Here is a 25104-nt window from a genome sequence, read left to right as displayed (position 1 = left end):
ACTTTTTCAAGTCTCCCATTGACTATAAACAGGATCTAAATTATGTCCCAAAGCAGCAAGTGGGGTTTAATTTGCATAGCTCCTAGCACCTCAGCTGAAGCTATTCCTTATTTTCCATTTCTTGCATAGTGAAACCTAAGAGAAAGAAATGTCTGATTACTGATATTTCACACGTATCACCTGCAGCTGGCATTTTTTTAAAAGAAGGAAAGAGGCATAGAAACAATGTGCAAACCAATTTCAACCTTGACTCTTGACAGTTCAGTTCTGGTAAATTCTGTATATGTGTGTGGGAGTGAACAGGCAAAGGTGGACCTCAGGTCCTGTCTTCCCTGGTGCCTTATTTGCTTCCTCTTCAGCATTCTAGAAACACTATACTTTTGTATTTTGTAGCACTTGTCTGAAATCTTACTTTAAATCAACAGTATTTCAAAGGTGCAGGTTATTGTATGTGAAAAATAAGGTAACTCTAGAAGTGCATAGTCATACCTTTATTATTTTTTTAAAATTTCAAAGCCAGTCTAATGGTAAGCGAGAAGTAGACCCATTACCATAAACAGGATTAGTCATTGGCTTAAATTAAGTAATTTACTTAGTTGATGCATAGAAATATACAGAGTCCCATTGCTTAAGAAATCAGCATAATATATCCAGTGCCCTCTTCTTGTTTTATATTTTGGAAGCCCAGGGTTTATATATTTTTCAAACATATTTGATATCAAATATAATAAACAATATTAGCAAAACTACTATACAGGATATAACACTGAGAAGAACGAGAACATTTGAAGCTATTAAATTATTATCTACAGTAGTACCCAAAATATTTTAGCTAGGTCTATAAGAACTTTGAAATTTGCTTTAAGGACTGTAGAGTTAAACACTTTTAAAATGCACTGCTTAATTTTTCCTCACATTGTAATTCATTGTTGGCCTTTTCTGCAATGAATTGTTAGGATTAACCAATAAATCAGCAGAAAAGACATGCCAATTTCCTCAACAGTTGACAAATTACAGTGTGGGCAAAGTACTGTATGTTTTATTTTTTTTTTTTTTTAATTTATTTCTTGAGGAATGCTAGCATTCAGATGCCCCCAAAACATATTGTTTTTATTTGATAATATTGCATTTAATGATGTTCCACTGTTTCTCAAGTAGCATTTGTAAATGTATGGCTAATAGTTGTTACTGATATTAAGGTAACATTTTCCTTGATTTGCAAATATTTACTCAGAAAAAAACAGTATTATTTGGGAATAGAAGATTTGTAATTAGAAGGTTTTTCTTTCTAAAGCTTCATTTTAATAGAAGACCTTTGTCTTGGGTATATTTTTTTCAGAATAAAAAAAGCAGAACTTTGGGTTTGAATACTGTAGCTCTGAATTATTTAAATACTTGCATTCTGGCTTCCAGACATTCATTATTTCCTAATGTTTTGGGATTGGAGCTGTGCAGTCAAACTAGTATCTGCTATGTGCAAATCCTGTATCTGTATTTACAAATGGGTATTTAGCAGGCCATTTCTAAGCAGCACTTGATATGTGTGAGACATAGTGATAAGTAACCATGCAAATCAGTCCCTTAATTGTGCATTACCTTGGATTTCACAATTCTTAAATATTGTTGCCTGCAGTGGCTAAAACAACAAATACAATATCATTGCTCGTCAGGGATGTAGTCTGTTTTGCCTTTATCATAACAAACCTATTGTTTAAGACAAGCTTTTGTTAACTGCTTAGAAAGTGCCAGTAGAGAGAAAATGTCCCTGACCTTGGCCATGTACTACACCTCCTGAAATTGTATTAGCTTTTATACTGCATGATGTATGAGCAGCCTTTTGAGATCTAGGAGTCTGGAATACGATGCTGAAAAATAACCATTCATGCAACCCATTCAATATTTAAGGTTAGGCACATCAACAAGATGGCAACGCTGGAGTGTATCGCAACATTATGGGGCTTTTTACAGCTCCAAAGCAGCAGTTTGTGCCTGGGGAGCTTCCCTGGGGCACAGCACCTGCCTTGTAGATGCCATCTAGACTTCTCCCCCGCCTAAGAGATGCCCAGACTGTGACAGGGGTGCTGTGGTGACTAAAAAACAAATGGTAACAGTAAGTCACCCGTGGCTTAGCAAGATCAGTAATTGAAATGGAGCTTATGCTGCCTAATGACTCTTGTGGGGAAGGGGTGCAGATGTCTGTGGAGGGACCAGCACAGGTGGGCGAGAAACACTGCTGGGGGAGAACTGCAGCTGCCACCTCCCTCTTGCATCGCGTAGTGAGGCTGGCTCTGCCCCGTCTCTGCTTTTCAGGCAGTGTACATGTTTGCATTTTAGTACATAAAGTACATGTAACTTTAGCCTAAAGCTCGGCAGCTGCCAAAGGAGCTCACCCTTTTCACGGCCATCAGGGCGCCAGGCAGCTCCCGTGTCCCCGCCACCCCTCACTGGCCTAGCCCACCTGGGGAGGGACAGGCAGTGCTTTGGAAACACTGCGCTTTCCCTCACTGACCGTTAAAAATGTTTCGATCATCGAGTATGAGCTCGGTCAGCAATGGTGTCATTGCTCTGTTGCTGTGCAGTAAAGTTGTTAGCCTGCTTCTGGACAGAGAATGGTCTGGAAAGGGTGAAGGCCCTGTGGGGGCCTGAGTGGAGGTGGGAGCTGTGGGGTAGGACTTACAGCATCTGCGTGTTAGAACTGAAGTTGTTTACTCATTTAAAACCCTCTAGAGAATATGGCCAGGTATATATTATTTAAGAAACGATACATTACTTAGCTGTGATGAACATGCTCCTGACTTAAACCCAAACCATGCTGCTGCTTTAGGTACCGAGTAAAAATACTGCCCAGTGCAGGGGGGGCATTAACTAATGCAAAGCGTCAGTGGGGTGAGGGCGTTTTTGTGAGACGGGGACCAGCTTGCTTCTGAATCTGCAAGACTTGGTGGTAAGATGCTGGTAGATACACTCATGCAGATACGAAGCAGGTTCTTGGGATATAAAGATGTCTGCCATACAGGCATTAATTATAGCTAGGCGTAGAATAGTGCAAATGAACAGCACTTTGGCTTTATAATCGACTTTTAAATCATCAGCTAAACTCTGTTGCAAGAAGCTCTTGCTGTGTTTCTGTATTATCATGAAGGTGTATGAAACTTGTTTCTTTGGATATCTCACATTTTTTAAATGAGCTTATATAGTCTGAAAAGTGTGATAGCACCATTCAGGCATTTTATTACAACTTCTGTAATTAAAATCTGCAATCTTAGGGACACCGTTTTACAATTCATCTCTATTGGTATTCGGGCTGGCTTAAGTGCCTTCCAGTCTGGGCTGATCCTGTGCATCCCTTGATGCTGAGGCAGGTTTCTGTGGTACCCTTCTTCCAGGGAGCACCTGAACTGGTTAAACACAGCCTGGCGGGCAGCTGAGGAGACTCTTTGGGATGCAGAGAGGGAACACTGCTAGTGCCGGCCAGCCAGCACAGCCTGAGGCTCGGGAAACCATCCTCCTCCTCAGCTTCTGCTCTGGCTTGTATGTTTGCTGTTAAATTCAAGGCTTTTAAAAATGTTTTATTTGTTACAATACAGCATTAATTCACCTGGCAGTTTTGTTTTGGTTGGTTTTTTTATTATTATTTTTTTTTCCTCAATGTTTCAAAATCATGTTTCAGGAAACTGTTAGGGAGGGAAAAGGAAGGTTTCCTTTCTGTATGTATTTGTAAGCACTCTACCTCTTTCATAGTATAAAAATATTATGTATCTGCCTTAAGAAGGTTGTAAGGGAAAGCCCGAGAAATTGTTTTTTAAATACATATTGGAACAAAATAGTTTGGGGAGGTTACTCTAATTTAGATGGTAATTTACAACCACTCCTGGAATAGCTATTTTGGCAATACTTCCTTCTTCTGTAAACAAAATACAGCTCATAAAATCATCATACCAAGAACATATAGAAATATGCAATACATACAGTACATCTTTTTTGCACCACTAGTAATACATGATGAGGTACGTAATTTGTATAAACAGTCACAGATGGAGCTTCAGTTTTACTATTAGGATCTCTCATAAAGCACTAATTACTTGGCTTAAAGGAAAGCACTAGGGAAAAAATGGTCTTTGTGGATCAGAAAGATGGAATTTGAAGTTTCTGTTTCATAATTACCTACACCTTTATCCTGGTTCAGGCCATGCCATGACCCAAAAACCTCTGAAAATAAAGGTTTCAGTTTACACACTTCAAAAGCTGTATCTGCCTTTCTGTTTCCCCATTGATAAACTTGTATGAGGCAATAATTTAAATAACCTGCCAATTTTATGGTAGTATTTGAGTGTTTTTCTTGCTGAGAATATTACTGGCAGAAAATACATTCTTTCCCTGCCCCTTATCTCCCAACATGCACATATCAGAAATGAGCTCCTGGCACAAATAATAATAAAAAAGACTATCTCCCCAAAAAGTTTGCGTGTCAGGACAGGACCCACATTTGTGATCTTGAAGAGTGAACTCAGAGAAAAAGTTCTATTTATTGTGCTTTTTGAAATTAAACGTCATTGTAAATGTGGGTAATTTAAAACTAAGATAGTTAAACTTTTGTCTCAAATTGCACAAGTTTCTTGCTCTAATAAATTTGTCCACCGATGGTACTAGCAGTCTTTTCACTGTCTGAAAAATTATTCAGATCACACACGACATCTAAAACTCATTGCTATGAATCTTCTTATCCAGTGGGGCCACCCTAAAACACCTCAAACATTCTGTAAATAAGTTCTGCAGTAAAGCATCCTTACTTGCGAATGGCAGAAGCAAGTTACATTTTTAATTCAAGGCATCGCTGGGTTTTCTCCGACTGATGAAATTTGGATACAAAGCCTTAACGTTCCAAGAATACAACCTGCTTCTGGTATTTGTCCTTTCACGCTTTCAAATTCTCGATTGCATGAGTCTTTTGATTAGAAAGAATACGCATGTGTGTGCTAATAATTTTATCTAGGGATTAATAATTGCTGTGGAGATTCATTTAGGAATAATGATGATTTGAAAAATATTAATTAACCAGTTGGGTTGAGAGCACTGGCTAGCAGCATAAGATTTCCAAGCTTTTGATTTCTTACATGTACTGTTGTTCTGTGAATCTATATTTTTCTGCACCTAACTCTAATTAATCTTAATTTTCTCTCTAAATAATCTTATATATTTTTTCTCTTATTTCTAACCCCTTGCTTTTAAGATTCCAGGGTCTTGTTCTGTTTATTAAGTAAAGGGTGCTTTCCAAATACAAATGTATATTGAAGAAAATTAAGGTAGTGCTTAGAATGAAGTGAATGTTGTGATTTTACGGTGTTTAATTAATACTAGAACACTTGAAATATTGTTCTAAAATGAATGGGGTTTGCTGATGAGTTAGTTTATATTTTATTTTTTGATACTAACCTACTTCTCCTAGGGAAAAAATATTTTTGTTCTTAGTCCAACAGTTGTCTCAAGAATAAGAGTAATGAGCATCTGAGAGTTGACTGTGGGTGAAATGATGTGACATGCCAATGACATTTTCATTAAAAAAATATTTTAATGAGAACAGGAAACAGAAGGGGGAGGAAAACCCTGTAGATTCACTGTTAGCTACCAAAAAGTAAAAATATTTACTTCGGAGTATGGTGGTATGTGTATAAATAAATAAATAAATAAATAAATATATATATATATTCTTTCCACAAAATAATCTTTAAAGAATTGCCTAAGGTTTTTGTAATGAGATATAAGTAACACAGAACATAAGGGTAAAGTAAGACTGAGTTAAATGACCGGAGCTACTCCTGTTCTTTGCATTACTGGAAGCAGGAGACTCTAAACAGTAGCTGTTTTTAACTATTCTGACAGTTTGTTGAAATACTCTACTATTGAAAGGCACTGGGAAATGTAATGTGCTGCATTTTAATATGCATTTGTATCACCTTTTTGTTTATAGCAGCAAAAGTTATGTCGTTATAATGAAAATAAAAAGATTAAAAAGTCAGAAAGAAACAAACATCAGCTGACCTCTCCCAGGTGGATCCACTTATAAAACTACACCAGTATCTATCAATCTCAGTTATCCATACTTTGGTTTATTTGACTGGTACCAAATCAATTCAGATTTAAGTGTTGGGGAGGATAAGATAGATAAGCAATAAGACTAAATAATAAATAAAAAACCCACAAAACAAAACAAAACAAAAACAACTTGTGTTTGAGTAAGAAGTCCATGCTTTCCCTCTAGTGCATCAACCATTTTTACGAAGCGTGTTTTAATCTGAGACACAAGTACTGTAGAAGCATGCAGGTATATACATGGCAGCATTATCGTCTTCCCCAAAATACTGAAAATAAGGACTCATTCCTACCTTTTGTGGTAAATATATACTAATGAATGAATCATCAAGTACTTAGTGTCAGATTCAAGCTTGGGTCTGCAGGAGTTACTCCTAAAAGGCCAGTGCCACAGCAGGCAGGCACCCTTGGCTCTGGCTGGGGCAATGCCTCCTGCACCACCCAGCAGTTCTGCTGCTTTGGGGCTGGGGGGGGAGCGGGCAGAAAGCATACATGCTGCAAAACTCGTTACATTACATTATGTTAAAGTTGATGAAGCCTTACAACTGCCTGCAAAAACATGTTGATTACAGAAGAATAACTGTTCAAAGTCATATAAGGAAAGGCAAAGAGAAAAATGCCTGCTGAAACTGCTTCTGACTGTTGGCTAGTGTGTATGCACCTGAAATTTTCGTTTGAAATCAATCAAGATGTTCTATAAACATTTGCAATGTCATATCAGCCAGTAAGAGCCTGAGAGGGTAATTCAAATGAGTGAATACTTTTTGTGTATCTCAGAACACTTATACAATTAATCATTCCCTTGAAAAATGTTTTGAATTTTTGCCAGTGCTTATATTGGTACAGAGCCAGTGCAGAAATAATTGAAGGTCCTTATGTTTAAAAATTGTAGTATGTAATAGAATTTGGGAATGAGGGAAAGGTCTGGGTTCACATTACAGTGATATCATCCCAGAGCTCAGATGCCGTGTCAGAAGGGGGGGTGCAAGCTAAAACAAAACAGGAAAAAATCCCTCCCCCTCCTTCTCTTTTCAACTGTTACCGTGATGGCTCAAGCCCTTCTTTTTTCCCACACTGTAATTGAAATCTAAAGCCATTCTTGTTCCAGTCTTTAAATGCAACAAAGAATGAGATGTGGAAGTGTCTTGTGTAGGGAGTATTTAGACCAAAAGAGTAATTGATCTTTGGTTTGAATTCTAATAATCTGAATGGGTAAGGACATCTTCCTTCATTACTGTCTCTTCCACACTTGGTATGCAGGGATCCTGAAGTTCTAATAAGTATCAAAAACCCACTGGATTCTGTACCTGACAGTAACATACCATTTAAAATAAATGAGACCTGCCTAACCCACTTCAAGCACACACAAAGACAAGTTTTCTACAAATGTCTGTATGCTGTCTCAGCTTCATCTGCCAGCTCGGTGTCTTGGTTGCCCTTTCAACACCTCTCCTACTTCTGCTCTAAGGTCCCTTAAAACGGAGACTGACAGCATCATGCCAAACTATGTTAGGCAAAAATTAGGACATGAATAATTTTACCCCAGAATATTTTTTACTTATGCCTTTGGGTGAATATGGAATAATAAAATGGTTATCACAGAAGAATAACCTCATAAAATTCTGACTGAGTAATATATTGGTTGCTTCTTTTAAAAGAAAGCCTTAACTCCATTTTATCTGCAGAGAGGGACAGAGGAAATAGAAAGGTGTGCCTAGTTTTTAATGTCTTTAGTCTGGTGTTTAGAATTTTGTTGGTTCCTAATATTTTTTTAACTCAGAAATATATTTAAATGAAAATCCATTAGGTAGACCGATTTTCAGAGCAGAAATAATGACGTTTTCTTCAGTCTCTGACTTTACAAGTTGTGCCACAGGGAGATTTTACCTTTTTAAACAAGTATTTCTGTGCAGTGAAGTAGCTCTGAAGGGCTGAAATTCATAACACAGAATTGTAGTGGAAGAGTTAAAGGCAACTTATTTTTGCATCTTCTTGGCAAACAAATAACAGATTTTTTTAAATATACACGGTGGAAGGCAATGGTCCACATATGGAGGAAATGACACTTACCCTGCAGATGCAGGAGATGCATCCTGCACCTTCTCCAGGCACTGAAATTCACAGCTTAGCAATTAAACCTGTAAAACAAGAAACTGTAGGACAAGATGCCACGGCAATGATCAAAAGGGGAAAAAAAGAAGGGGAGAGGCAAGGAGGGAGAGTAAGAATAAATGTTTGCTCTCTATCCTTATAGCGGGAAAAAAAACCCAGCAGCTAAATATGCATAAAGGTTCGTATATTATGTAGTGTTTGGAGAGGGTTGACAATACTGAAGAATTTGAGTTTCTTGATCCTTTTTCTCTCCTTAAGTCTTGGACTTGTGTAAGAATAATCAGTTAATTCCAACCTGGACATTTAAATTGGCTTTAATCTCCAGCATCCAAAGGCTACATTTCAGGTGTATTTGCTGTTCAGGAGGCCAGTTAAAAGCTCATCTGTTTGAAGTTGAGTATTTGGTGACTTTTTTGTGTTACTGTTGCTTTGTTTGTGAATGTGGAGTCAATATTGTCTCTACAGATCATTCCACAAAGATCTTGCAGTTTAGGCAGGTGGTTTGGTTTTTTTAGTTTAGTTTTTTGGGTTTATGAGTGATAGCTCTTTCTGCATCATGTCTGATTAAATTAGGGTATTTTAAAATTTGTGCCTCTGGAATGAGAATATTTTAGTGACAGCATTTCCCAATAACATGAATCAGCTGAGTTTTCATTTGCAACATAGGAAGTTTAATATTGATAGTATTGCAGTGATGATCTTCTAGCAGACAAATAAAGCACTCCACTGAAAATCAAATAACCTCTGAGCTGGCAGTCCTAGGCATCAAAACTGTCACTGGTGTGTTTGGGCAGGAGAGAAGGTGGTTGTACACAAGCCAGACTGATGCTTTCCAGCAGAATTTAATGATTCTATCAAAATTTTCAAAGAGGAAAGATGAAAAAAAATCTTTGGTGCTACAATTTTGCTCTCATGTGAGAACCGCAAAAGTGTACTGGTTCAGACTTAGATCAGTGCAGTCGACTTGGAGGTTCTCTGATTACAACTTGGATACCAATTTTAACTAAATTGGTTTAGAAACCAATTCAGATCTATAAACCACATCAGGCTAAATTGATTTAAGATTCTCTTAAACTGATTTAAGAGAGACTGCACCAGTGAGTTGCACGGATTTAACTAAATCTGTTTCTAAACCACTTGAGTTTAACTCAGTGTTCATACTGTATATAGATCAACCTTTAGATGTGGAAGTTAAGTTCCATATTTTGCAGTTGTTCACTTTGTTTATTTGATTCATCTAGGTCTATGTACAAATGTTCACTGTATACAACTATTTCATTAGCAGCAAGCAGCATGGAATGGGAGTAATAATTTTATTTTCTTTAGATTGAACTAATATTTGGAAGAGGAGAAATTTGGGATGTATATTACAGTGCTTTCTTCTGAAACCTTTAGGAGGATGAAAAGGCACTGGATGATAATGAAATTGTATTTTGAGCTTTTTTCCATAAAATGAAGTAGTCATTCTAGTGTGCGAAGTGCTATAATTATAAAGCAATTTGCCACCCTTAATGGGAGGACTTTTATTTCATAAAATATTAACAAAATATAATATCGGTGCAATAGGTTAGGAACAGTCTTATTTTCTCCATAAAAAGTCAATTTATAACCACTGCAGACTGTCTTTCTCAAGATGACTATATTAGGCTAACTGATCCTTTTACAGAAGTATCAAAATATAAATATTAAAAAAATCACGACAGATGTCTCATTTACCTTTCTACTTAGTAATCAAATAGTTTTCACTGTCTGCCTCTAATTTAGAGGCTGGTGTTGTTTCTGCAGATGATTGGCTAAGGGAAGTAGCATTTAATCAGTGCCTAAAAGAAGTACAAACATTTGAGACAAAACTACATTTAGATCAGCTAGACAGCACGTACCTATCTCTCAGCTTGCCTAGAAAGCATTTGTATAGGCTAGCAAGTAAGGAAAAATCAAACTTCTTCCACAGTGAAGCAAGAGGAAGGAAAGTGAAGGAGCATCTGTAATTGCAGGATTTCAGCTCTGATCTGGGCAGCTGCAAAGCATATGTATCATATGAAGAACAAAGGATTAGAAACGGCAGAATTAACCAAGCCTTAATGGATTCTCTCTTTCATTTGCTATCTTTGTTACTATTTTTAATTAACCAGTAAATTTCGGGTTTTTTTCTTTCTTTTTCTTTTTTTTTTTTTTTTTTTATTTGCTGCTGTTATTGTTCCAGTGTCCACTCAACTAGAGCACGATCAGCTCCTAGGGAAGTCATTAATCATATTAATTTTGATAGTGCTTCGAGATCAACTAAGAAATAGAACTTTCTAAATAGTTGAGACAAAGATCATGGAGGAAACTACTTGAGCAGAATGATAAACATCATTTTCTTATTCATAAATGAGAATCCCCCTCTATGTTCATGTTAGTTAGTGTGTTAGCTAGGTAGAAAGGTAGGGATGTGCCAGGACAGACAGGCCCAGAAACTGTCCTTTCATTTTAGCAAACAGTTTATGTTCATTGCACAAGTTTACACCATAGATAAACTGGATCCTGGTAAAACAGTGTGCCAAGTTCTGTCCAGTTTTTCCACTGACCCAGAACACTCAGGTAGGATAAAATTAGATAGATTTGATGTTATCTCTGGAAGCTAGAAATCATTGGTTTTCTTTTTTCTTTTCTCTTTTATTTTTTAAATCATTAATGACTATATATCAGTAGCACAGCCCTCTATTTAAAACCAAATCAAACAAAACCATAGACAATCCATGGGCTATCATTTGCATGAACTGTAGAGTTGTGTCCATTAGAGAATATTCACTAAATGCTTTTTTCAAATGCAGCCCCAGATCTGTTTGGCAAAATACATCTGTAAGCTTTTCTAAGTGGACTAAACCTCTGTTTTAATGACAATTGTTGGGTTTTTTGCATTTTAAAAAATCAAGTAAAAACAAACCAAGAAAAGTAAGAGCACCATTAACAAGCAGCTAAAATCTTCTATTTCTAACTGAATTTTGAGAGTTCGTTTTCTGAATAGCACAAAAATAGCTTAAGGAAATGACATCTTTCTGATTGAGGATACAATAAAGATCATTAGTATCTTAGCCATTCCAATGCCTTGGGGTCCCATCTTAGTGTCCTTTATGCAAGCAAAGCTTCCACTGATGTTACGTGGACTCTACCAGGATGTGAGCTGGTGATTAAATGGAAGGATCGGATCCCAGCAGTATAGTTAGCAAATGTGTTTGGTGCCTAAGAATTCAGTGTACAGTGTAAACTTAATTATTAGCTAACAAATCACTGTGAGCTGGATGTATAGTCAGTCTATCAAAGCTGCTGGTTGGAAAATCTGTATCTAGAGAAGTCATTCACACTGGAAACCCATCCTGCATCTATTATTAACAGGGTGGAAGCAATCTTGCTTGTGTCTCTATGTATGTTCACAGCTGTCTGGCAATCAGGAGTGGTGGAAAACACAGAAGAAACATTGCCTAAACTCGTTGCTTGCGGGTTGAAGAAGCAGTGTGTTGCTATTTATCCCTGTCAACAGCAGGCCCTATTAACTATTTTTAATGAATCACCACTGCTTTTACTTTTGCCATCAGCCATGACCTTCACCATTTAGAAACACATGGTCTCTCATAAATGATAGTCTATGACATATAAACTTGAGAAGGATTCTATCATGGCTCAAACTACAGTATCTATCACTAAAACAAACTGCTCATTCCAGCTGAAGAGACACTCATATATATCATGGAACCAGGCTTCCATATTTTGAAATTTACTGCCCTGCATTGGTGCTTCTTTTTTTTTTTTTCTTTTCTTTTCTTTTTTTTTTTTTTAAGGGGGCCATGCAACCTTGCTCACTTAATACTTTTGATAAACTTCTACTGACAAGGAACTTGATTAATGATGGTTAAAAGAATTGAATCAAGAGTCGGAAAGACAGGGCCAAAAAAGCAGACTGCTGGGCTGATGGAAACTAACGTCTCTACAGAAATATATGATGGACCCTCCTTTTTGCCATGCCAAGTAATTACTCGCACAGGCCTGTTGTAATAATTCCTATTACAGCCAAAACGGAAAAGTCAGTAACTCACAGCCCTGGGACAAGGTGAAGGCAAGGCCAGAGGAGTGTGGATCAATATTTCATTTACTCACTGAGGTTAGCTTCTATCCCTGTATCAAATTCTTTTACAGAAAGCCATGAAAGAAATGAGGTTTGCTGAAAAACACCAATACAGGGCCCTCATTTCCTTGGGGGTGCTCATAGACTACACGGAGCAACAAAACCTTTCAGCAAAACAATATGCACTCAAGGTCACTCATTACTTGCTACTGTTGGAAAATAAAGTGCCATTAGCCTGATATGAGTAATGTACATCAATCAACTGCAGACCAGCAAAAGTATGTTTTCAACGTGGTGTTGCAGCTGAAAATGAATGAACTGTGTTAACGCTTTCTGAACAGTTTGACAACAGTGGAGAATTTTTCCTTTGGCATTATCATTTACTTCAGAGTTTCACTGTGACTTGTCCCTGTAAAATTAAGCCAGAGCATCTCTGAGTTTTGCTGTGCTTTATTACCATTGAATTAATTCTCATTAAGCAAAAGTCATTATTTTGATGGGGACAGCTGGATGCTTTTACTAAGCTCCTGTCTGTGCTTTGCAGGACCCTCAGTCTAAGGGCAGGTAAACAGAAGAAGAAATGTTCTATCATGTTAGTAAAATGATTTAAAGCAATACTTGCTTAGAATATAAGATGACATTGATGTACACATACTTCTACTTTGTTGCATACAGCATTTTTTTTCTTCCATGAGGAAGTTTTGAAGAAAAGGAGGACTTCAATGTATCACTTGAGAATTGCATGTTTTATGTAAGGCTACCACTATGCTGATCAGAAGGGCAAATGCAATATATGCTTCTGAAATAGCTAACATACACTGTGGTGCATTTTTTTGCTGCTTCCTTTATCTTTTAAATGTTGTCTTCCCTGTAGTTTTGGGATTTCCAGAGAAGCTATTGGTCGTAACTGTGTTCTGGAACTACGTACAGAGTCCCTATGAAACACAGTCACAGTAACGTAGCTACTGTGCAAAAAATTCTTGGCATCTGGAGCATCTATCAAAATGCAAGTTTTCTTGTTTGAGCTTTCTCATTTGTATTTATTTCCATGAAAAGAGAAGAAAAAGTTCTTTTGCTTCTGTGCACTAGAAGGGATAAAATCATGCTTTTACTGAATGCTTTTTTGGAAAAAGTGTTTGGTGGGTTCTTTATGATTTCTTATATGGTTGATGGTATTTTAGATCTTTTCAAATCTTTCTGATCAGAAAGTTATGTTTTGTGTTATTAAAGTTCAGAATTCTCTAATCTTATCTTCATCATTGAAAAATTTATATTATATTCATGAAGCAGTACTTTCCCAGGAATTGCTGTGTCATCCTCTTTAAAAATAAAGGCATTATGTAGGCATAAAATAAACTGTTACAGAGAAGTGTGAAGAGCACACCTTTTTTTTCCTGTAAGATAGTAATCCTTTCTCCCCCCTCCCCCTTTCTCTTTTATAGCATTCTCTGCCTTTCTTCAGCATTTTGAAATTACTTACTAAATACGATATTAAGTCTTTGTTCCAGAATCTTATCCTGAAGACTTATGAAGGCATGCAAAAATAGTTGAAGTGTTTATAATTTTGCACTATTACTGTCTTTTGTAGTGGTGAAAATAAAGTCGTTTCCTTTTCTAGCACCATCTCCTGAGATCAGACACCCAAACCAAATCATTCTCATGCATAATGATCACTGAGCTACTTCCAGAACTAAACTCACTTAACCCATGTTAAGTCCATGTAACATAACCCAGAAATTATGGGCCAAAGGGAAAATGAGTGATCAAAGGGCGTATGTTAAGTCAGAAATGATTGTTGTCTTTCATGTTTGGCATTTTGAAAGTTTCTTGTAAGTTTGCTGCTGTTCAGTAGAGTCTAGGTACATCCAGTGAATTAATTTCATGTCTCCTGCGTAAACACATCCTGTACAGTTGTTAACAACTTCAATAATGCTCTTAAGTTTTCTGCAATCATAATGTTTTGTGTTTTACAGTTTGGAAGTATTGGCAGTTCAGCAAATATAGTCTTAATCCCAGTTCCTTGCAGACCACGCTGCTTCCATTCCAGTAAATCAGTTAGTTGAACTTTAGTTGAACTAACTAGCATAAACTAACTAACATAAACTGTTAGTTGAACAGTAAATGTGTTTGATTTTTTTTCCTATGGATTTCCTTCTTTAAAAATTAAGATTATAGTAATTATAGTACTGCAGAACACTTGCCTCTGCTTCCTATTGTTCTTCACGTGCTATTTCTTTCTCATGATTTAATGTGAAATGATGTACAGTGTATGACTCCTGCGACAGTACTGCCTCCCTTCCTTCTTCATGTCTGCAAGAAGAAAAGAGATGAACATTTATAACTGCCTATGAAATGAAATAGATCAGTTTAAAGATAGTCTGTCTTTCTAGTCACATAGAGAGGCTCTTCTGGATAAAGGGTCCACTACATTTGATTTTCTCTGTGGTTTAGATGTGGAGTCCACTTTGTAAAGAGGGGGTAGTTCAGTCATAAAAAGTCTAATTATTCCTTGGTGAGATTCTTTGAAAAGCACAGAGGAGAATTAGAGAACCTGTCTCCTGTACTAGCAGGAGAATTAGAATTAGAATTTCCTTTTTTTTTTTTAAAAAATCCTGTTGTTTTGATTAAGTTATTTTTCAAAGTCTCATTCACTGCAGGTAGCAAGTCCATAACACTGTTTGGGGCTACTCTATGCCTATGTTTCTAGAGTTGTTGAGGCCCAAGTCCTCAAAGTTATTTAGGTGACTAAATATAATTTGAAATGACTCAGTGGTGTCAGTAGTTCATTCTCATGAACTTTCTTTAAACAGGGTAAGAGTATTACTTTCATTTACTGGGAGAAAGAGGAGTGGTGAAGCATAAATAGATTTAAAGGCATTTAGGTGCCCAGTTACACCCAATGGGAAATAGGCACCTAAATACCTGTGGAAGATCTGGGCTTCACTTACTATAGGGAGGATCAGCACATGGGTGTTAGAAATCTCTGGAAGGTTCCTATGCTTCCACTTGCAATGAATACTTCTTTCAAGAATGTCTCAGTCGGGGCAGGAGGGCCTTGTGATGGAAGGCTGAATGCTTCAGAATGTTTTAAAAGAAAATTAAACCCCTCCTTCCCCCCTTAACTTTCACTAGTATAAAGGAATCAAAGATTTCTTTTTCTGTTCGCAAACTACCACCCTAACTTTTGCGTTTGCTTTTTTCCTATTTCACGAGAAAATACTCTGGTGGTTCCTGGTGTCACCGAGAACTAGGAGTCATTACTTTGTGTCGGTGAGCACGCTTGTATAGCTCTCATAACAATAAAGTTGAGTACGGCAGTATTACTCTTTGAACCAGAGTGTTAACTGAGAGATTGGGGTCACATCCGTCACCCAAATGTGAGACAGTCTGCTTGCACTTATAATAAAGAACAAATGTTTGGTCTGGAGGTCAGGATTTTTGGATTCACAGTGCACTTAGTTAGATCAAAGTCTGATCTGGGGTCAAAATCAATATTGCAAATTGCAGCTAAAATGACAAAGAATATGTTTCCATCTATGTTATATTTTAGGTACAGTAGTCTTAACATATAAGTAGGTCAATTCAATTAAGATGTAATTTCATTAAGGGACCATAACTGCAACTGGAATTTGGCTGCTAGATTAATTTTTTTGTCTAAAGCAACTGCACAGACATGCATTGCTCTTGGATGCTGCTCACTTGGGTAGTTCTGCTTTAGAGCAATAAACCCAGTAATCATTCAGTGCAATCTGCAAGAAAGTTTGAAGGAAATCAGAAAAAGTGTTTGTCAGTAGGGAATGTCTTCTTTTCTTGAACTGTCACAAGAATGCCTGTCAGAGTAGTATAGTAAAGCAGTCGAACATTTTAGAAATGTGCACTTTACAGAAACAGACCTTCAGTTTAATGCACTTGTAGAGGTACATATGCAAGTAGATAATTTAGCAGTAGAGCCTTCAGACTTGCTTTCAAAAGAGACTTGAGACAAAGCATCTGATTCTAGGAAACTCCAGTTTAGTTTCTGTAATGTGGCAAGTCTAAGCATAGTTGACCATAGAAGACTTTACAGCCCTGGAATAAGGAGATGTTTTCTGCGTTCATGCTGGCTAACGTGCAATGTCTGTCACCAATTAGGGTGCATGAAGGGGTGGCAGATGAGGAGGAAAGGGGAAATAATCTCAAAATCTTGGAAAAGGAGGAACATTGTGGAATGGCTTTTACGTAATCCTCTGTGGGGATTAATTTCATGTGCATAAAAGTCATGTTGAGCTTTGTAGCCGAGTGTGATGCTGCATTTACAAAGGGTGTCTGTCCGCTGGGGGCTGGACTATATGTTTAGAGTGATCTGACTGTCTTAACTGTTGAGCTAGAAGAGGCGGTGTATTTCTTGCACAAACTGGAAAAGTTTATTTTGGGTTTCATTCCCACTGCCCATTCCCTTCAGGGCATCACCCGGTACTGCCATACAGCACAGAGCATAATATGCTTTTCTCCACTTACAGTGTAGAGCTGGGGAAGAAATACAGCCAAAGCTGTAGCCAAGCAAAGAGCTCTGGCTCTTTCCCTCTGCTGTGGGGGGCTTAAAAAGCCCCAGCTTGCTGACAAGGATCTGCTGCGTGTGTGTGGACGAAGTCTAGGGAGAAAGAAGATCATAACTGGGCAACAGCTGCTCTGTATGACTTGCTTCCCTGGTAACCTGGCAGCTCTCCAAGTCAAAATCTGAATAGGAGTTAAACTGCTGGAAGCATTAATTCCCCTTGCAGTTGCGAGCTTTTTCCTCCTCCTCCCTCCTCCCGCTGAAGCAATGCTCAGCAGAAGTGGAAGTATCCTGTGCCCGTGCAGGTTTTGGAGGGTTCGTGCTGTCAGTAGAAGCAGGGGAAACGTTGCTACACAGTGTGGTTCGTCTCGAGTATCAGCTGCCTGCTGTAACGAACAGGACTGGGATGTTGGCAAAAGACTCGTGTCTTCCCTGGGCTCCGTCACTTGACCTGCCCTGATCTTATAAGGAATTAAACACTGCATGTAAAAGCTTTTGTGATTGTATTGATATTTGGTGATTCCTGTTTACATGGAAGGCTTTTCTGTGAATTTCCAGTCATGTGTAAGGATTTTGGGATTACTTTCTGCTGCTTCTGGGTGACTTGGACATCCTCCCCCCACTCTCCCCCTGGTATTCTACATGAGCAGAATTTTCTTGGCAGCTTTTCAGGAGCCCCCAGCTTATTAGCAGGTCCTTTTGAAGTACAAAACACTGTTCTGAATCTAAACTCTGTTGCAAAAATCAGTTTTATTTCCTTTGGATATTTATAGACATAATGTTTTAAATCTTCCCATTTTATTCATATTATAATTTGTGATTATTTCTTTTTAAGTACCTTTTAAATTGTCCTGTTTTCTTCCTGCTGCTTTTCGTAGTGGTTTTGTCTTGTGTTTTCGGTTAGTGTACAACGTTAGTCACTCATATATTCCAAAATATTGCAAAGAGGAAAAAAGAAAACTTCTACCTGTTGGAGAGCAAAGAGATGTAGATTAAGCTGGATGCAAATTAGTATCTATTGAAGAAACGCTGACATTTATTTTGTCAAGATACATAAAAAAGCAGTATACAATTAAAGAAGAGAAATACATACAGCTACTTTGTGCTTACTAGTAAGTTTTCTCTCCATGGAGGCAGTAACAACAGCAGCCCAGACAGTTTCTTAAGGTTTTTCCTGCTCCTCTGTGCCCTCTATTTTTGATCATCTGCCAAGGTTTGTGAATGGTGCCAAATCAAATAGTACAGCATCTCCATAAGTCTGCTCTTGGAAGCTAAGGAATTCAGCAGTTGAAGTGCAATGCCAGATATAAAAGAAGCAATTATAGTGGACTTCCAGGAGTTTAGATTGAACAATTTTAATATTTGTATATCAGATATTTTGAGGCTTCTTTTACTAACTGGACTTCTGCTTTCTGTATGCTCTATCCACAGAATCTTAATCTATGCAAGTATAATCTTGCAAAAACAAACAAGGGTTTTCTCTCTTTCTTTCTTTTCTTTTTTTTTTTTTTTTTTTTTTTTAGGTTCCAAAGTTCCTAATTTGAAAAAATGCAAATTTTGAAGCCTATTTCTGCGTGTACTGCCATTGGAAACTGAAGTGCAATGTTCGTCAGTGAAAGCGAACCTTTGCAGGAAGAACCATAGCAGGTATTTTGAGTACAAAAGACCACCTTCTTCTTTGCAAGTATTTGTCTTTCTTCACTTATGCAGAAGCCTTCTCAAGTTTTTTGTACTTCTTCCTAGGTAACAGTTAAGAAAATATTTGATGTGATATCCTACAGTTTTTCAGGTTTTATACAATGAAATGAACTAACAGGCTAATGATGTTATTTAGAGTGAAAGAAAGAAAACTTGGATTTCTTTCATTGGATAGCAGTGTGCACACTTGCCAATTCTGACTGAAGTAAAATTCATCTCACTGTGACTGACTATCCCAGATCTATTCACTATTTAATCCTTAGGAACACAAAGAGGAGCTTTGCTCAAAATTAAACTATTTTTACATGTATGTTAGCGAACAGCCATACTTGCCTGGGGTCTGGAAAGCTAGAATTCATTTGCACTGGTTTAACATGTTGCTTGCTTAAATTCTAGATGAGGAGGCAGGAAAAATATAACTAAACTTGAATCTTGATTACAGCACAACAAGATTAGGGGAATAAATAGCAAAATTGATCTCACATATTTACTGATTTTCCTTGTAAAGATTCCCTTTTTAGCTTTCTATGTATTTTCTTATTGTCTCATAAAAAGCAATGGCTTATTACTACCCACATGACCCAGACCTTCCACACATTGCCTGTTTGCTACATGAACACTACTGTGTTCAAGGGGGGAAACAATTTCTTTGAATAGCTTTAATGAGATAAAACTTCAGTCTGTTTGCTTTGTTGTTTCAGTCATTTGTACCTTGGAATACTTGGACTATCATGATAAAGGGAAAAATGGTTGAAGATTTCCACTTTTATGTGATATTTATTGAAGTAGCTTTTGATTGTAGGGAGCTCTAACAAACCCTAAAACAAACAAAAAACCCCTTTTGCTTAATTGTACGTGGATTTTTCCCTTGTTATTTTACTGTGCAGGCTCAAGTCTTCACTCATGTAGATCAATAAAGAACTTGTTTGCATTATCAGGGCTAACTTTACACTTGATGTAGGTGCCTGGTTGTGTACAGAGGTTACTTGCATTGGAAATGCATGAGAGAAATCAAATCTTTTACCTGCTTTGGTTGAATCTAGGGACAAGTTCAATATGTAAAAAACTACTCCTTTTCCCTCCAGGGACTTAGTTCTTAACTGTAGCTGCTACAGCTCTGTTATTTATAGTCTCTGTGAGCTTGGTAGAAGTAATAATAATAATAATAAAAGATCCTAGATTTAATTTTATTTTTAAGCTCACTGCAAAAAGATCAGTCTATTTGTCTTGTAAGTTCTGCTTCACAACATCACATTCAAATTCATTCCCCAATTATTCATTTAGAAACATTTTGTAAATTTTATCTCTTGGACTAATGGGTAGCTTCATAGCTGCATAGACACAAATTTCCTACAGTAATGTAGTGCAGGCTCATTGTAAAAGATCTCACGCTTATGCTCAAGGGAGTTCGCTGTCCTTGTTAGCTGACTTTACCTGCTGGTGAGCTTCCAAGTTGTACTGGCATCTGTTAAAGACAGGGTTGCTTTCTGTCTCATCTCTTCCCTTATTGTCCCCATCTCCATGAAAGATAAAGCAGGCGTGATGATTACCTATCAAGCAGATGTAGGTTCATGCACACACTGCAAGTCAGGTATGCTGGGGAAACAGTCTTCATGATATACATGTTTTTAATGACACAGTGACTAACAACTCACTGTGGAATGGTTTGTTTCATCCCTGCAAATAGTGAACTGGTTATGCACCCTCAATGTATGGATTTTTTGAACGCCTTCAAAGGGCGGTCTCTTTTGGAGCGAACTGCATAAAGGCAAAAGGACAGGCACATTATGTTGTACAGTGCCAAAAGTCTGGGGTTCAGCCATGGAAGTGGGTGGCACTGCATGGCCTGGAAATCTCGGGTTATTGTTGAACTTGTGGCAGAAAGTTAGATGTCTCGCTTGGGACTGAGAGCAGACACTGAGCTTTAGGATGTTAAAAAAGGCACGTGCTAGAGAAGAGAAGGCTGGCAAAGAGAAGGCTGTGTCTAAAACTCCTCTCCCTGCTATAGGTGTATGTGTCTATGCTCAGTTTTCAGCCATGCCTCTGGTGACTGCTGGTTTCAGAATTTGGAGCTGTGCTCAAGCAGAGGTCAAGGAAAGGAACTCTGTTTAGCTTCTGAGATCTCATGAGGTTAAAGCTTAAGTTCACAGGACATATTTGATCCTCAGGATGCAGCTACTTGGTTTAAGGTAGAATTGGTAGAATTAATTTTTAACATTTCATCTCTCAAGGCTCCTTGAAATGTGGAAAAAATAGTATTCTAGGGATTCTTTATACTTCTTGTATGCAAACCTGTTATTTTTTTTACTCAGTACTGAACATGAAGGAGAGGTTTTTTCATTTAATATTTTTGTTTTAAAGTAACAGGTTTCTAGCTTTGAATTTTGCTAAAACATAAAATCTACACATGTGCATACATATATGCTGTCAACCAGGTGACATTTTCTAGTATCTTTTCCCTAGAGAAGTAGGATATTTTGAAAAGAGAAGTAAAATAATTCCACTTTGCATTGGAAAGCAACCTTTTATAATGTGCAATCCTATGTTGCCACTTCCTTGAAAAAGCTTTCTTTTACCTAAAATAAACTTTCTGAAATAGCTTTCACCATTTGGGAAGCTTTCAACACATTGTAGGACAGAGTTCTTTTTTCTTCTTTTCCAATAATGCTTTGCACCATGCTGTGACTTGAACTTTATTTTCACATGTTGTGGGAGCATCAGAAATCCCTTGTCAATCCACCTTTCTCTCCAAATCCTTGAAAAAAACCCCAGAAAAATGGCATCTACATATAGGTGTGCTACAAATACATGTATATGGTAATTATAACAGTGGTAGCTAGCAAAACAAGATAGGCAAGCTTTCTGACATCATTTCCATGTCAGATACTAATAGCAAATTCCAATTTTGCATCAGTTTGCAAGAAACTGGTGAAAGTTCAGGTGGTGCAGGGGCAGACCAATGATATTTTATGGTATGAAATAATGTTTTACAAGATGATAAAAAATCATGGTTTTTAAATTGCACGCTGGGTAGGAACTCTTCTAAGGGGAAAAATACTAAATAAGAGGTAGGGTTTTGTATAGCAGAGAGAAATGTTGGGCTAGCCAACTATTAAGTGTGGTGTCGTTAAGGATGCTTAATCCACAGTCTGCATGTTAAAAAACTCTGTTAGTTTAACCTGATTTGTTTTAAATACTAATGGACTTTTCACTTTCTGCAACTATGTTGTTGGTTTTACTGAAGCAGTTTATGTATAAGTTTGCAAAATCCTGAAAACCAGTCAAGCAATGTTTGTGAGTTCAGCGGTTCATGTAAGTAATCCAAAATAAGCTTACTAAATGGAAATGATGATGTCTTTCACTGCTGGTTTTTTTTTCATTAAATTTAAGTTCATATTAATCCACATCATGTTCAAAGAGAGAAACTAATTAAAAGCCTGATCCTACAGTCCCAATTTCTTTGAATCAAGAAACGTACAATTGGGTCTTGCTATAGTAACAGTTAATGTTATAGATTCTTGAATTCACCTTGAGCAATTATATGGTTTAAAGTTTATGCAGCAAATTATTAGGTTTGACAATGACTCAGTCGTCAAGATTAGTTTTACACCAAATTGCTTGCAGATACCAAATGACAGGTTTTATAATGAAAGGTTGCAATTATTTCTAATTTCTTCAATAGTAGTCACAAATCACTGATGCTGATTCTGCCATTTGTATATGGCTTTATAAAATCATATCCCGGTGCGTCTGCCTTACTGGTCTTTTATTCTGTTCACAAAGTTGAATAAATCAGGTAAAGTTACAACTGTGCAGGAGGAATTTTCAGATAAATTATTACTGAATGATCAGGGTGGGTGTTCTGTGGAGGTTTTTTTCAGCACATTTGACTCTTATTATTTATTTTCCCTTGCTTGTTGATTGTGTTTGTTATTTCTAACCCACCTCCCCACTCCTTCTGAATGATTAGAGTGAACTGCAAAATGGATAATTAACTGTGATACGGTGTTACACTGATGTGACTATTCTGCTCCTAGTTCTGCAGGTAGAATGCTTAGCCCCTGGCTCAGGAATCTTTGCATTGTGTGCTACTCAGTACAGCATAAATGCTTTCAGTCTTCCCAAGCTTCTGAAATTATTCAATCCACAGAGGCTTATCACATTGCCAAGCTCACATAATCTCCTTATCACGGTCAGTCTCACAGAAGTAACACCATGACTTACCCTTGTGCTGTCCTGGCCAATATTAATGTATTCTTTCCAAATAAAACAGCTTCTAATTGCCTAAGCTGTGTGTGAGCTATCGTCCACATGGGTACTACTGCTATTACAAGTATTTAATGGCTTTGTAATATGGTATTAAGTATGAAAAAAACAGGTAAAAGAAACTTTCTTTATTTTATACCACATTTCAACCTCTTGCTGCAACAGCGCTGTCTGCAACAGTGCTAATTGGGATTCTAATACAACTTTCCAATTGATGCTTTTATTTATAGTGCATGTTTTAACTACATTTTACCAAGAACAAAAAACTGTACTGCCAGAGGAAGCACCTAAAATCGCACAAACCATGTGGATTTCTTTTCATTAAGTACTTGTTTCATCTTATCTAAAGTTTTTGACCAAAGCTGTCTTAGCAGTTTATACCTATTCAGATCAGTACCTGCAGGTGGATGGCAATGTTATTCTGGCTTATATGAATATGTGACAACTTAAGTCTTCAATATTATCTGTTGGAGGGAGTCCAGAGGCGGCCACAAAGATGATCAGAGGGATGGAGCACCTCTGCTGTGGAGACTGGGTGAGAGAGTAGGGGTTGTTCAGCCTGGAGAAGAGAAGGCTCCAGGGAGACCTTACAGCAGCTCCCAGTACCTAAAGGGGGGCTACAGGAAAGCTGGTGAGGGGCTTTCTACAAGGGCCTGTAGTGACAGGACAAGGGATAATGGCTTTAAACTGAAAGAGGGTAGATTTAGATTAGATATAGAAAAAAAAGAAATTCTTCCCTGTGAGGGTGGTGAGGCGCGGGCACAGGCTGCCCAGAGCAGCTGTGGCTGCCCCATCCCTGGCAGTGCTCAAGGCCAGGCTGGACGGGGCTGGGGGCAGCCTGGGCTGGTGGAAGGTGTCCCTGCCCCTGGCAGGGGGGTGGGACTAGGTGATCTTTAAGGTCCCTTCCAATTCAAACAATTCTATGATTCTATGATGTAGATATTCATCTGAAATTCTTTCATATTTTGGTTACATGCAGGAAGTAGCGTATCTAATGACACTTGATATATTGAGTTAAAGCAATATTTCATTTGGAGAATGCACTTGGAGCTTTCATGCATGTTTTGAAGATAATTTCCTCTTTTCTCTGTCCACAGCTTTTATGACAGTGCCCCCCTAGCCCCAGGGGTGAAATGTTTGCATTGTTTGCCCAGTACATATATTCTTCTAAAATAGAAGTGCAGATTGTTGCAAAAGCCTTCTCAGTGCTTCTCTCTCATTCTGACAAGATGTTAACTTTCAGAAAATGACTTTCAACAGACAAAAATGTCTTTCTACTTTCCTTAAAAACTTGTTACTGAGAAACTATGCCAATATTACTCTTGTATAAATTGCAGTAACTCTCTTGAAGTCAAGCTTCTTTAACTTTAAAAAAAATCTTAGATGAAGAGTAATAGAAAATAACCCAACATCAGTGGATGGTAAATAATAAAGTTGACTGTCCTCAGACAATTCGGGTTTCCTTGTGCTTAATGTTTATATATGTAAATATGGCCATTAAAGAGGGTGCATATTATACTTGAAATAAATATTTTAATATTATTTGTTTGTAATAAGTTGAAAAAGCTTTAACTCAAGTGGTAGGTTTTAGTTTTATATGTACACTAAATATTTTCTCGGAAATTCATAGTTTTTCTGTTGAGAGGGAAAAAATTTTATATCCTTAAGTAAAAGGGTCATAGAGTATAGAAACCAAAGGTACGTATGACATGTTATTTCTTTGGAATGCAGTTTGTTCTCAAAGGTTTGGGATTTTCCAAGGTTCGCATAGAGGAAAGTCTGGCACACCCAATTCCTTCACATTTGTGACCTTCTCTTATAAGCAAATACATCTCTGCCTTACCAGTCAAACCTTGGTATCTGCAGTATGATGCTGCTACATTGGAATAACATTGTCAGAAAATCTGTCAGTACCCCAAAAATGACAGGGGTAGTTACTGATGATCAGACTGTAACAAAACATTTCTGAGATATACCAAAACCAGCAACATGTGCTAAACATGGTAGTGTAAGCAGTCTTCTGGCCATTTAGCACAATACAATGAATTTTAGGAATACCTTCTGGAACATGACTCTTCCAGATGGAAAAATAATCTCTTACACTGCCTGGGAAGGGAGAGGGCAGCAAAGCATTTTAACAGACTATTTTTGGGAAACAGCAACCTTATTTCTTCAGTGTATTTTATTTGTTACAGGCTTGCAGTGGTGGTTTCATTCTATGGCATCTTGGTGCTATATAGCTAATATAAGCCATGATATTAAAGGCAAAATAGGTAGGAAGACTTGCAACTGCTTGCAGATG

The sequence above is a fragment of the Falco punctatus genome (genome assembly GCF_963210335.1).
Source record: "Falco punctatus genome assembly, chromosome: 10".
Taxonomy (NCBI): domain Eukaryota; kingdom Metazoa; phylum Chordata; class Aves; order Falconiformes; family Falconidae; genus Falco; species Falco punctatus.
Note: the sequence above shows the minus strand (reverse complement) of the source record.